Source organism: Dipodomys merriami, unplaced genomic scaffold (genome assembly GCF_024711535.1).
Source record: "Dipodomys merriami isolate MVZ:Mamm:240054 unplaced genomic scaffold, mDipMer1.0.p SCAF_291, whole genome shotgun sequence".
NCBI lineage: Eukaryota > Metazoa > Chordata > Mammalia > Rodentia > Heteromyidae > Dipodomys > Dipodomys merriami.
The window spans coordinates 1,024,998-1,039,105 of record NW_027204393.1 but is presented as its reverse complement, the minus strand read 5'-3'; the positions used below and the strand labels follow the sequence as shown (position 1 = coordinate 1,039,105).

Below are 14,108 nucleotides of genomic sequence, written 5' to 3'. Positions count from 1 at the left end.
TCTTTAACTATGTAAATGTGGCTGCCACTTATTTAGTAGTGATAGTCTTCTGTTTCTACATTATGGTCCCTACAAAATCACCACTATGTCACTATACTATGTTTGGTTTGAAATTTTGACATTATAATTAAATTAAATTGAAATGATTTGCAAAATGCAGACCAAAATAAGATTACCAAGTTATTATTTTTCTTTTAGTGGACTACAATTGACCATCATTAAAACCACATGTCAGACACTTGATCCAAGTGGGGCATAACAGGGCAAGAGAGGATAAGTCTATCTTCTCACTAAGAAAATTCCCAGTCTTCTGTTTATCTACTTCTAAAACATTCTTTCAGTAGTTTGAAATTATAAACTAACAAGTTAACACTGTTTTGACAAATGTGCCTATAAAATAGATATGAGATTCCTACTAATCACATTATGAAAAGGAAAACTGTTTTCTTATTTATAACTGTTCCATTTGTTAAATGTAAAGGCCTAGGTAAAAAAAATTGAATTTGTGAGGAAGAAATTTAAAATTTATAAAATTTCTTCTAGGGGATTTTATTCTATCTACTTTTATTAGAGAATTTTATCACAGATAATGTGAATTTGGAAATTACAGTATGAGTTTTAACATAATGGCTTTTTAAAGCCAGTAAAGTAGTTAAGAATGGACATCATTGGGCTGGGAAGATGGCTCAGTGGTAGAGCGCTTGCCTTGCATGCCTGAGGCCCTGGGTTCTATTCCTCAGCACCACATAAAGCAAAATGAAAAAAGCCGGAAGTGGCGCTGTGGCTCAAGTGGTAGAGCGCTAGCCTTGAGCTGAAGAACTGATTGACAGCGCCCAGGCCCAGAGTTCAGGCCCCACAACCGGACCCAAAAAAAAAAAAAAAAAAAAAAAAGAATGGACATCATTTTCTCTAGAAGTAAAGAGATTTCTTCCTGGGAATACATAAACAATGATTAGAGCTTGAATCAAGTCAATGTAAAAGGCCTGTTTCATAAGTATAATAAAAACTCTAGGAAGTGGGGGGGGAGTACAATAAAGATTTTGTTATAAAAAATTTCTTTCTAGTTTAACCTTAGAGAAAAAAATTTGACAACAGTCCTAATTCATTGTATTCTACCTCCTGAGTATACTAGAGCACAAGGTATATGAACTCAAGAATGTAGAATTCTTTATTAGGTATCAGCAAGGTATGATGAGAGAAAAAAATCAAACATTACATAATAGGTTTAAGAAAAAGCTAATAAATGGTGATACTTTAATAGCTTCAGTTTTCATGAACTTTATAGACATAAAATATTATGACAATATATAATGTCTATAATATTTTGTCTTTAAGGTAGTATTATAAAGTATGATCATTTTTCATGTGTGTGTGTTTGCCAGTGCTGGGGCTTGAACTCAGAGCCTGGGCACTGTCCCTGAGCTTTCATGCTCAAGGCTTGCATTTTAATACCTGAATCACACTCCACATACAGCTTTTTGGTAGTTAATTGGAGATAAAATTCTACAGACCTTCCTGCCCAGCTTGACTTTGAACTATAATCCTCAGATGTTAGCCTCCTGAGTAGCTAGGATTACAGACATGAACCACTAGTGACTAGCTCACCTTTTAGGACTTAACAAAATGTGAAGTATGCATTCCATATCATTCTCCTAAATACAGAGTGAGAATGAACACAATTCTATATCAACTGGCTAATTACAGGTCTCTTCTTTCTTCTAGAGAAATGAAAACTAGAACAGGTAAAAATATAACTAGACAATTCTAGTGAAAAAGATAAACTTCAAAATGTTTTCATCAGTGGCTCAGATACCTTTGCTGGAAGATTTAATTTTCTCAGAATTGTAGTCAATTCACAATGAGCCTGCACAAATCTAGTACTATACAGTGTCCTGTGGATAGTCAATCTTAGTGTATATATGCAATACCTACATGAAAGATAAATGTGAAGGTGTCAAGCTCCAAAGACATCACAGCACTGGTACTAGCTCAGCATTTGGATGCTTAGAATAGAAAATTTCCCAAGGTCCCAAAGCTATGACTAGCCAGATGACTCACAGAATGTATAGAAAAGAATTCTGTGGTAGCTTCCTAGAAACTTAAAAAAAAAAAAGATTTTGGGTGTGAGCTTCTTGTTTTTACCCATTTGTGCCAATGTGTTGCTTGAAATGGAGATATTATATTAACATTTTGACATGAGAAAAACTAGACATGGCCAGGGAAGAGCTGGAAGTAAACTACCAGCCCTAGATGAAGCTTATACACTTTTACATGAGTAAGAGTAACCTCTAATCTGCTTGTATCTGGGTTTTTTCCTTTAAGAAGAAAACTCACCCTGTTAAGATTTTTTCTATTGTCTAGTCCTGATACCAAAACCAATAGCCAATCACAAAGGAATTCCAGAGAGCTGCCAATATTTAGGGATAGGCCTTATTCCCCTCCCTCATGCTCTAGAAGACTCAGCACAACTAGTCAACACCAAGAACATGTGGGAAGAGGAACAGTCAGAGGGAGGGAATCATCTGGTTGCCAGCAGTATGAGGAATGAAGTTCATCTAGTAGAAGGGGGAGAAGAGGGTGGGAATAGCTTCACAAGGCTCTCACTGACATTTTGTTCACTAGAAGAAGTTTTGCTAAGAATGAGCCTGCAGTCCCCTCTCCATTTGAGGTATGGAAATATATGCAGATACTGACATCTGAGAGTATGTTGAAGGGGTCTTAGGTATGAAGTATACCTAAAAGGAACAAAAAATTATGAAAGAAGACATGTTCTCCTCCCATCTCCGCCATCTTGTAGGAAAGGAAAGAGAATCTTGCCAGAAGTCAAGGACTACTAGTCAACCAAGTAACACCAACCAATGGAGTTAGTCAAGGGCATGATGCACTGACAAAGCCAAAGGAAAGATGGCTACCCCTCAGGGTCAAAGGAAGCTGGGAAAACCACAGGTATCATCCATAAGGAAATCAGCAGTGACAAAACCAGGTTAAAGGTGCCGTCTCTCTCTGCAACGCCCCCCCCCCCCCCCCCCCCCGTCTCTCTCACACACACCGCTCCAAGTCTCCCAAGATTAGAGGAGTAAGGCCATGAAACAGAAGAGGTGTGGAGAAGTATCTCAGGTCCAGACCAAACTCTCTCTCCTCCAGCCACATGGTCAAAGAAGAGGAGAAAAAGAGGACACTGTACACTCCCCTCCTTCTTGGCTCTCTCCCTAAGCCAAAATGAATAGTTTGCATATGAATTTAAGTACAATGAACTGGAGGAAGACTTACTTATTCACTAATTCATTTATTCATGCTGATTGAACCTAGATCCTTGTAAATGATAGGCAAATGCTCTACCACAGAAGTCCACTCTTACTCCCAGCTCTTATATTCCATTTTTAAATTTAAATTTGAGACTTGACAAGTTAACATAAGCATAGAAGAAAGCAGTGACTGAAGAAATACAAAAACATTCTATGTTTTCTACTACTGCACTGAGACTAATATACTGAATAAAAATATGTGGAAAATATAAACGTGTTTGAAGACCAATTTCAAAGTAAACAAAACAATAATATGCTGATAAAAGGACCTACAAAAAAACGTATTTTACATACTTGACATGCTCACTAATAATGATCTTAGTAAAGAGAAATTGTGAATTTAAAAAAAAGTGACATTTTGAAATTCATCTTTCTAAATGTATGATTCAAATAATTAGCAGGAATAAGAACTCCTAGGGCATTGTTTAAAGTAATTCAAACAATATATCTTTAAGAGTGACAGAATATTTGCTAGAACAAAGCTGTGCTTCTACAATTATGGCCTCTGATGATATTTACAATGTCATAGAACCTGGATTTTGATGAAAGGGAAAGGAATAAAGATAGTTCTAAAATATTACAAACTCATTTTCTTACATTTTTCAAGATTTGCTGTTCATAAATCCTATCATTTTGCCACTTTCAATCCTCTAAAATGTGAGCAACTGATGTTGTAACTGATGTTGTAATACTTGTTCTGGAATTATAACCCTATCAACAACTATGAATTATTGGAAAAAAAAGTTCCACTAAAAGGTAACTCATGCTTTCTAATATGTCAGTTAAATAACATGGCTTTGTTTTAAAATTGCAAAGATATAGTAACTTTTTGTCTTAAAGTAAGTTTTCTAGTTTGATTTGCAATTTAATAAGCCCAGACAAGATATTATACTTGTACATTCTGTTATCTAGAGAATCTGAAGATTTTTCCCCCTTGATTTTTTTCTTGCATTTTTTTTCTTTTTTCCTTTCATGGTTTATCCCTTGTTGTCACTGTATTTTATTTTGGTACCTTGTGTATTATATATGCATTTACCTGAATAAGGGAATGGGAATAACAAAATGGTGAGATAAAGGACAAAGGAAGAACCAATGCAACAGTGATACTCACAGGGCAGCATATTGGAAATGAACTGCACAACTTGAGGAAGGGACATGAGGAAAGGAAAAGTGGGAGAAAATGAGGGAGGGTATAACATTGTTTTGTTTTTTTTTTTGTTTTTTATAGAAAAGTGCCTGAAACTCTTTTTTTATTTTTATTTTTTGGGTCCGGTCATGGGGCCTGAACTCTGGGCCTGGGCGCTGTCCCTCAGCTCTTCAGTTTAAGGCTAGCACTCTACCACTTGAGCCACAGCGCCACTTCCGGCTTTTTTCTTTTTTGCTTATGTGGTGCTGAGGAATCGAACCCAGGGCCTCATGCATGCAAGGCAAGTGCTCTACCACTGAGCCACCTTCCCAGCCCCAGGTATAACATTGTTTGACAAGAAATGTATTCACTACCTTACATATATAACTGTAACTCCTCTGTATATCACCTTGACAATTAAATTAAATAAAGAGGTACAAATCACTGCAACTAGCCATACAATTTAATAAGTAAAATCCCGTAAGTCTTAAAATAATTTACATAATATGCATGAATGTGAATTTTTTTCAAACCCATCTTATCCAAAAACAAAAACAAGAAAGTCCACAGTTTGTTGCAGGTCTGCAGTCCCTCGATATTGCAGGACTACAAAATTCCAGTAATGTCAGCAGGAAACTGGTTAAATGCCTGTCCAATGTGCTGAATCGCCACCTCCTGTAGGACAAAATGAGGAGGCTTTGGAAAAGTCAGTTTAAAGGAAGCAGTTCATTAGATTGTTAAGGTGAGATGAAAGGATGAATGAACATTAGTGTATAACAGAATCACCATGTCAAAAGACATTAAGTCTGATAAAGCACACCTTAGGCTCATTAACCAATAGTGTACTTCACAGGAGACCGCACTTATACCACCATGATTGCACAGAAGCCCTTCCCAGAAGAGCAAAGAAAGCCAAGAGCCAAAGCTCAGCAATAAATCATAGCATGTCCACCACAGGATCAATTCTTGCCATTGGCACAGCAGCTATAGCAAACACTAAATCTTTGCCAATACCATGTTCTTAGTGAGCCATAAAACAGATGGGTTTCATATTGACCAAAATAAAGAGATTAAGTTGGTCTTAAAGCATTTGTATTTTTTAAGATTACTTAATAATATGTAATATATAAATTATCTTCTTAGAGTTAACTATCTCAACTAAAAATCTACATTCAGTTCTATCTAATAAAACATATGCATGAGTGATGGCATACATATGTATGAATTAATATAATGAATTAACACATGTAATGAATTAATTCATGAGTGAGTGAAATTAGTTTATGAAAAGCATTTTCATAAATATGTATAGTATATATGGGCACACCAGAAGGAAACCAGGAGAACGACACAGAACTAAAGGGAATCAGGGAAAAACATACAACAGCAGGACCCATCAACTGCACTGGACATTGACCAAAATGAACTAAGCAACTCAATGGCAGCGATGGGAGGGAGGGAACAAGTGGGAAAGAGGGAACAGCTGATGCTATGCAAAAGAAAAGAAATGTAAATAGCACCCAATGTGGAAGAAATAACTATTGCAAAGCTCATAGAACTCATAAATGTTATAGACCATGATAGACAATTTGTCCTATGAAAGTTAGAATGTGTTTGTGACTTTAACTAAGCTTCACTATCTCACAATACTGTGAAATTTGAAAAATTATGTAACCACTTAATCACAATTTTTTTTAAAAAAAGAAAAGCATTTTCATAAATATTACACCAGTGTGTAATAATAAAATATTTATAATTCGTATTTATACATTATTTATATATTATATATATTTATAATAAATAATATTTATTTTTTGTGTGCCAGTTCTGGGACTTGAATTCAGACTCTGAACTCACCTGTGTTTTACTGGCTAACTGGACAGAGAATCTCAATGACTTTTCTCCTGGGCTAGCCTCAAACCATGATCCCCTGGATCTCAGCTTCTTGAGTAGCTAGAATTACAGAAGTGAACCACCGGAGCTCAACTTGGTCCTCTTACTACTATTATAACACATCCTAATATAATAACACAACAAATATGATAAGATGTATAATTTTAAGAATTAGGATGTCTGTTCAGATGTCTAAAAATTTCCCCTCAACTTTCTTATATCCACTTCTTTGTAACACAAATGTCAACATATACTCAACATTCTCAGTCATACTAGTGTTTGAGTTGGTGAGAGTCTATTTCACTTTGCATGTAATGTGCCATCACATTAATGCCTCAAAGGGATAGAAATAAATTAATGAATGAAATCACATTTCACAAACTGAGACTCAACTTAGAATTATCTTTTCTATCTTTTAGAAATTCTATGCTTGGGAACTGCTTTTAAAATTACATGTTTATATTTGGTGTTCAAATATGACATTGATGTATAAAGATGTATTTCTAGTACAAGATGTATTTCTAGTACAAGACTGGGAGAAAATGAGGTAAGGGGGTGACACTGTTCAAAAAGAAATGTACTCATCACCTGACTTATATAACTGTAACCCCTCTGTATATCGCCTTTGCAAAAAAATTATAGATAGAAGCACATCTATCACATTTGACTAACTACTCCCAAGATATCACAAATGGTAAGATATACTGTTAGCATTGATTTTTTAAAACAATTATGTTTCTACCAGAAAAGAAGCCTATTTTTTGAGTAGGATTACAGGTATGAACTGCAGGCAGGCAGAGCCAATATATAACAGTATTTAAAATGTAGTGACACTCTATGATACAAAGATTGTTTATGACATCTGCTTCCAGACAAAATGGAATAAATTAATTTTTCCTTATTTTTCCTGGCAAGTATGAATAAAGGCTCTGGATGTTATACATAAAGCAAGGAAGAGAACTCAGAAGGGTAAAGTACCAACTGGAATTTTAAGAACTCCAGGAATAACATGGTTGTAAATTCTTAAGGTTTTTGTTTACCTGGACTGGGTGCCAGAGAACCCAGCAACTTGAATATACCAATGGGTAGTGTGGGAAAAGAAGAAAAAGTCTGAGGAATAACCCATTCTCTTGCCACCAATAAACCAGAAAAGGGATACTCTAGCAGGACAGAAAGCTTCCAATGACTGCTCAATTCTAGGCAATCACCATGGACCCACTCCTACTCCTAAGGACAAAAAGCAACTGGGAAGCCTATACTTTCACCCTCTGGACTACACCTAGGAAACCCATCTCCCTTGGGAGCACAGTGAGAGAGCAGGACATATGCATTTCTAGTTAGTACTAATGAGGCCTCTACCTCTCTTTGCCAAGGCAGGGTCAGAAGAGACCTAAGAGATACTTTCAACATCACCTAGCTGTAATAAGTTCTTTTCTCCTAAGCCAGGTTGTCAAATGACATAGTGAAAAGCATAAGCTCCCAGAATCAAAATGTTTCAATAATTAACTGGGTCCTGGCAGGCTGAACATGGGAAGATGGTTATTACCAGCCAGCTCAAGCAGAAAAATTCCCCCCAGATCCCTTCTGAATCCATGGCTGGGAATAGTAGCAAGAGCCAGATATCCTTAACTCTGTGGGAAACTGAGCTTGGAAGTGTAGAGGCAAGCAGAAACATCCAAAAGACAGGAAGTATAAAGAGGAGGATTGTGGTCCAGTCCTGAGCCCAGCAGGAAGTGCACATTTTTCCAGTATTTAAGAAATTGCCAACCCAGATTTTTTTTTTACAACCAGAAAAAATATCCTTGAAGGTTACAGAGGAACCCAAAATATTCTCAAATGAAAGGAAATCAATCATGATTTTTTAACGGAGCTACACTAACATACTATCTAAGCTCATGAATAAGAAAGATGATGATAAAAATAGAAATCTGAGAACTCTATCAGGAAGAACAAAAGCAGAAGAGTAAAAATGTAATTATAGTAGACTTCCTTTTCTTCTTTAATTTTCTAAACTCCAATTGACATGTAAAGTAAAAAGGATAGGAGACTGAGATCCATGTTTGAAATTAACCTGGGCAGAAAAGTCCACAAGATTACAAGTATCTTCCAAATAACCAGAAAAAAAATCTGGGCTGGAAGCAGCGCTCCAGTCATAGAGTGAAAGCCAAGTGATCAAGGTCAGCAAGTGCAATGCCATGAGCTCAAACCTCCATGCTGGCAAAAAATATAAATAAAAAATAAATAAATAAATAATTATTATTTATATATAGCATTTTCTGTTTTTTTTCAATGTATATAGAGGAAATACTTAATATAATTATAAACTGAGACATATAAAGAACATCTAAAAGGGCACATTATCATTTCTGTGACATTCTTTTTTTTTTAATTGTGAAAATACTGTACAGAGGGGTTACAATTACATGGGCAAGATAATGAGTACATTTCTTATCAAGCATTGTAGCCTTCTCCTTTGTTTCCCCTTCCCATCCCTTCCCATCCTCCCCCTTCAGGCAGCAAGGTGGGTCATAGTCATGGCTGTAATCATAACTACCTGGGATGTAGCCATCAGGAGGCTCATACTTCAAGGCCGGAATGGGCAAAAAGTTAGCAAGAAACCATCTTAACAAATAAAAAGCTGGGAACTATGATACCCAACTGTCATCCCAGATATGTATGTGAGAAACGTATGTAAGAGGACTGTGGCCTAGGAAGGCTTGGGCAGAAAGCAATACTCTATTTGAAAAATAATAAGCAAAAAAACTAGAGATATGGATCAAGCACAAGACCCTGAGCTGGGTGCCGGTGTCTCATGCCTGTAATCCTAGCTACTCAGGAGGCTGAGATGTGAGGATGGAGGTTCAAAGCCAGCCCGGGCACGAAAGTCCATGAGACTCTTATCTCCAATAAACCACTAGAAAATGGGAAGTGGCGCTGTGGCTCAAGCGGTAGAGTGCTTGCCTTGAGCTGAAGAGTGCAGGGACAGCACCTAAGCCCAGAGGTCAAGCCCCACGACTGACCAAAAAATAAGTAAGTAAATAAATGAATGAATTTTAAAAAAAAGATGAAAAAAACTTAAATTTTATCATGAAAAATATCAGAAAAGCATTTAACTGTATTTAATATGGGATCCTACACTGGATCTTAGACCAGAAAAGGGATGTTATTAGAAAAATCGGTATTTGAATAAGATCTTTAGATTCATAGTATTATATCATCATTAATTTCCTGGTTATATTGACAATTACATTATGGCTATTCAACTGCTAACATAAAATTCAGTAATTGTTTTCTACTCTAGAAAAATACTACTATCACTAGTTCAACTTTCTCCACTATCATTTATAATAAGATGCTATCCCAAAAGGATGTAATAAAAACCTAAATACCACAGTATTAGCTATTTTTTTCAATATTAGATACAGAAGTTGATTGTGAGCAATGATTGTGAGCAATAAGGACTACTGTTCCAGAATCCAAGAGAAGACAATGTTTAAGAAAAATGAAACACAGATACTGGGAAGGTGGCTCAGTGGTAGAGTGCTGGCCTTGCATGCATGAGGCCCTGGGTTCAAGTCTTCAGCACCACATAAGCAGAAAAAGCTGGAAGTAGCGCTGTGGTTCAAATGGTGGAGCGCTAGCCTTGAGCTGAAGAGCTGAGGGACAGTGCCCAGGCCCACAATTCAGGCTCCACAACCGACAAAAAAAAAAAAAAAAAAAAAAAAAAAGAAAAGAAAAGAAAAGAAAAGAAATACAGAACAGAAATGGTGGGATGAAGGGTGAACAAATTCAGCAGTGATACTCACTAAACATATTGAAAATGAACTTTGCAACTTGGGGAGGGGAAAGAGGGTCGGGCAGGGAAAAACTGGGAGAAAACAAAGGAAGAGGTGACACTGTTCAAAAAGAAATGTACTCATTACCTGACCTATGTAACTGTAACTCCTCTGTATATCACCTTTACAATAAAAATAAATTTAAAAAATAAAAGAAAAACAAAGTTCAGAGTTTCAACCAGAACAAGTATCTCAGAAAACAAAATCCAAAAACACTCAGAATGTATCCCAGTCTACATAATATGTGGTACATATGAGTGAGGATATAATCTGTAATCACTGGACCCAGAGTAAGTAGGAAAAGGTAACTCACGCTTGTTTAAAAAAAAAAAAAAAGGCAATCAATTAGAGGTCAAACTCAATTATACAATCTGTAAGCTGGGTGCCGGTGGCTCACGCCTGTAATCCTAGCTACTCAGGAAGCTGAGATCTGAGGATCGAAGTTCAAAGCCAAACTGGGTAAGAAAGTCCGTGACACTCTTTTTTTTTCTTTTCTTTTCTTTTTATTTTTTTCATGAAACTCTTATCTCCAATAAACCACCAGAAAGCCAGAAGTGGCTCTGTAGCTCAAGTAGTAGAGTGCTAGCCTTGAGCAGAAGAGCTGAGGGATCAGAAGAGCGCTCAGGCCCAGAGTTCAAGCCCCACAACCGACAAAAAATAAAATAATATATATCTGTGTGTTATATATATATATATATATATATATATATATATATATATATATACACACACACACACACACACACACACACACACAATCTGTAGTACACAGAAAAAAGTGAACAGTAAAAACTTTAGTGGGTGAAGGAGAAAATGGAATTAGTGAACTTCTTAATCACTAGAAATTTTATAATCTGTAGCAGAGGGGGAAAAAAAGGAAGAGTCACAGTAATCTGATTATCAAAGATGTATGCAAATGAAGTCCCAAATGTAGAGGTGGGAAGAAAAAGAAATAAATGAACATTACTTGAGGAAAAAAAGAACCAAAATTTCCCAAATGTGGGCTAGGAATGTGGCTTAGTGGTAGACTGTTTGCCTAGCATGCATGAAGGCCTGGGTTCAATTCCTCAGTACCACATGAACAGAAAAAGCTGAAAATGGCACTGTGGCTCGAGTGGTAGAGTGCTAACCTTGAGCAAAAGAAGATCAGGGACAGCGCCCAGGCCCCATGTCCAAACCCCAGGACTGGTTAAAAAAAAAAATCCAAATGTGATTGAAAGTAGTAAGTATGCACATTTCAGAAAGCAAGTAACCCAGAGTCAAATGGTGGCCCTGAAAAGATGCCCAAGGGTTAAGTCCTAGTATATTTCAATGTGACTTTATTTCAAGTCAGAGTCTTTATAAATATTATTAAAGATTTCAAGATGAGATCATCCTGGATGATGTCAACACAAAGAAGAAAGCCTTGGAATGAATTCTTGAGCCAAGGAACACCAGTAACTGCTGACAACCACAAGAAGCTAGAACAGAGGCACCAAAGGGCTTCCACCTCAGAACCTCTAAACAGAACCAACTCTGCTGACCCTTATTCTAGACTTCTGGCCTCAAAAACTGGCTGAAGATGAATTTGTTGTTGCTTAAATTAATGTTTTAAAATCAATTATGCAATGAGTATCTTCATATTTATAAATTTCTCTATAATCTGAATTACTTTCTTTGGATAAATGGCAAGATTACAAGTGAACAATTAGTAAATAAATGCAATGAATATTTTTAAAAATTACAACTCTAACTTCTAATGGAAAAATTAATTCACTGCACCAAAGCCTTTTGCAAATATTAATAGAAGATTCCGATAATTATTTTTGAATGAGTCTGGGGGCATCCTGTACTTCGTGCTTGTATGAAATTCTAGTCTTGCCAGCTGGAGATGGCAGAACAAAATGTTGACGTCTGGCAGAAGAGCTAGGCATTTAAGGAAGAAATCCTAGAAGCAACAGAGCTGCAAATGTGATGCAATATCAAATCTGAATATAAGTCCTACCCTATCCCAACTGACTGCTAACATTCACATACACAAAGGAGACTCAAAAGAACTTGATCTAAAAGCAAGCAGAAAACAATAATTGGTTGAAATTTGAGTATGCAGTATGTAATCTCCACAGAACTCAAGTGACTGAAGTGAGATATAGTTTTACTAGCTTGAAGTAACAATGGGCTTGAGGCTAGCAAGGGTTACAAAATTAGGAGGTAAATCCTAGAAGCTAGAAGAGGCAGAGAGTGAGCATACACTCAGCACATGCAGTGGAGCATGTGGAGCTAAACAGTATCACCACAGAGTTCAGGTAATTGAAATTTTCAGACCAAAAAATAAAACAGAGACACTAATCTGAAAAAGAAAGATGATGCAGATTTGCTACAACATGTTATTATATCCATGGAGGAAAGAGTGAAACACAGGAAGAAGATAGTCAATAGAAAGTGACTCCTACAGGGCCCAGATATTGAGATTTAGTTGACAAAACTTCAAAGCAGGTATTATTTTTTAAAATCCAAATGGAAATGTGAAAGAAAAATACATAAACTTTCTGAAATGAAGAATTTATTATATGGAATCAAGAGAAAATTGGATAAGATAGGGAGATGAATCATTAAGTCTGACTAATGATTAAGAAAGATGAATCAGCCAGGTGCTGGTGATTCAAGCCTGTACTACTCAGGAGGCTGAGATCTAAGGATCACAGTTCAAAGCCCCAAGCAGGAAAGTCTGAGATCATCTCCAATTAACCACCAGAAAACCAGAAGTGGCATTGTGACTCAAGTGTTTAGAGCTGAAGAGCTGAGGAACAGCACCCAGGCCCAGTGTTAAGCCTTACCACTGACAACAACAACAACAAAAAAGAATCAACAGAAGATATTTTAACCCAAAACATTAAGGAAAAAATTCCACAGAGCTGAGAGATGTGTAGTATCATTAGGTTCAATACATATGTAAATAAAGTTGTAAAGGACTGGGAAGAAAAGGGGTAGAAAAGATTTTTGAAAAAACAAGATCAAAAACTCTCCAAAACTGTTTTAAAACTATTTTATGATTCCATGTAACCATATGAGTCCTAAAACCCCATTTGATGAAATATCATAGGCAAACTGGTGGAAAACAAAAGAAAACCAGTATCTATAAAGCATATCATATACAAAAATTAATTTCATACAAATTTAACATAAAACATAAAAATGACAACCATAAAATGTCTACAAGAAATCATAAGAGAAAAATCTCGAGATGTTGGGGTAGTGAAAAGTTTCTTAAATAAAACTAAAAAGGTAAACTACATAGGGGAAAAATAAAATTTTCCTAAGTGAAAACTGCTGCTAAAAAGCAGCAGTGAAGATTTTGAAATACATTAAGATTTTAAAAGGACAAGATATAGGCAGAGAGATAATATCTGAATGCAGATGACTTACATTCAGTATATGCAAGCCTGACTCTAGTACTTGGAAAGATAAGAGCTAACAGGATTATGGAGGCCAGTCCAGGCAAAAATTAGTAAGATTCCAACAAAAAAAAAAATGTGGTGATCTATGCTTCCCACCTAGTGGGAAGCTCAAGGAGGAGGCTCACAGTCCAAAGATGGCCCCAAACAAAAATGAGATCCAACAGGAGGGGGGAAAAAAAACCTAAAGCCAAAAGGGCTAGTGGATGAGGCTTAAATGGTAGAGTCCTTGAGTTAAAAAAAAAAAAGAAAAAGAAAAAGAAAAAAGCCAGGCAGTGATGGCTAAGCCTGTAATCCTAGAGACTCAGGAGGTTGAAATCTTGAAGATCACTGTTTGAAGCCAGCCCAGGAAGTAAAGTCCATGAGACTTATTTCTTTGAACTTTGACTCAAAGTGTTAGAGCCTTGAGTGAAAGAGCTCAGGGACAGTGAAAGTCCTCAGGACAGCACTCAAATTCCCAAGTTCAATCCCCATTACTAACCAAAAATAACAACAAAAAAAGAAAAAAGAGAAA

General features: G+C 36.3%; 1 protein-coding gene across 5 annotated transcripts in view; it reads right to left on the bottom strand.

Annotated features, from left to right (window-relative positions):
* Positions 1-14,108, bottom strand: part of LOC138839072 (double-stranded RNA-binding protein Staufen homolog 2) — a 289,434-nt gene that overhangs the window by 97,096 nt on the left and 178,230 nt on the right. The gene's annotated exons all lie outside the window — the stretch shown is intronic.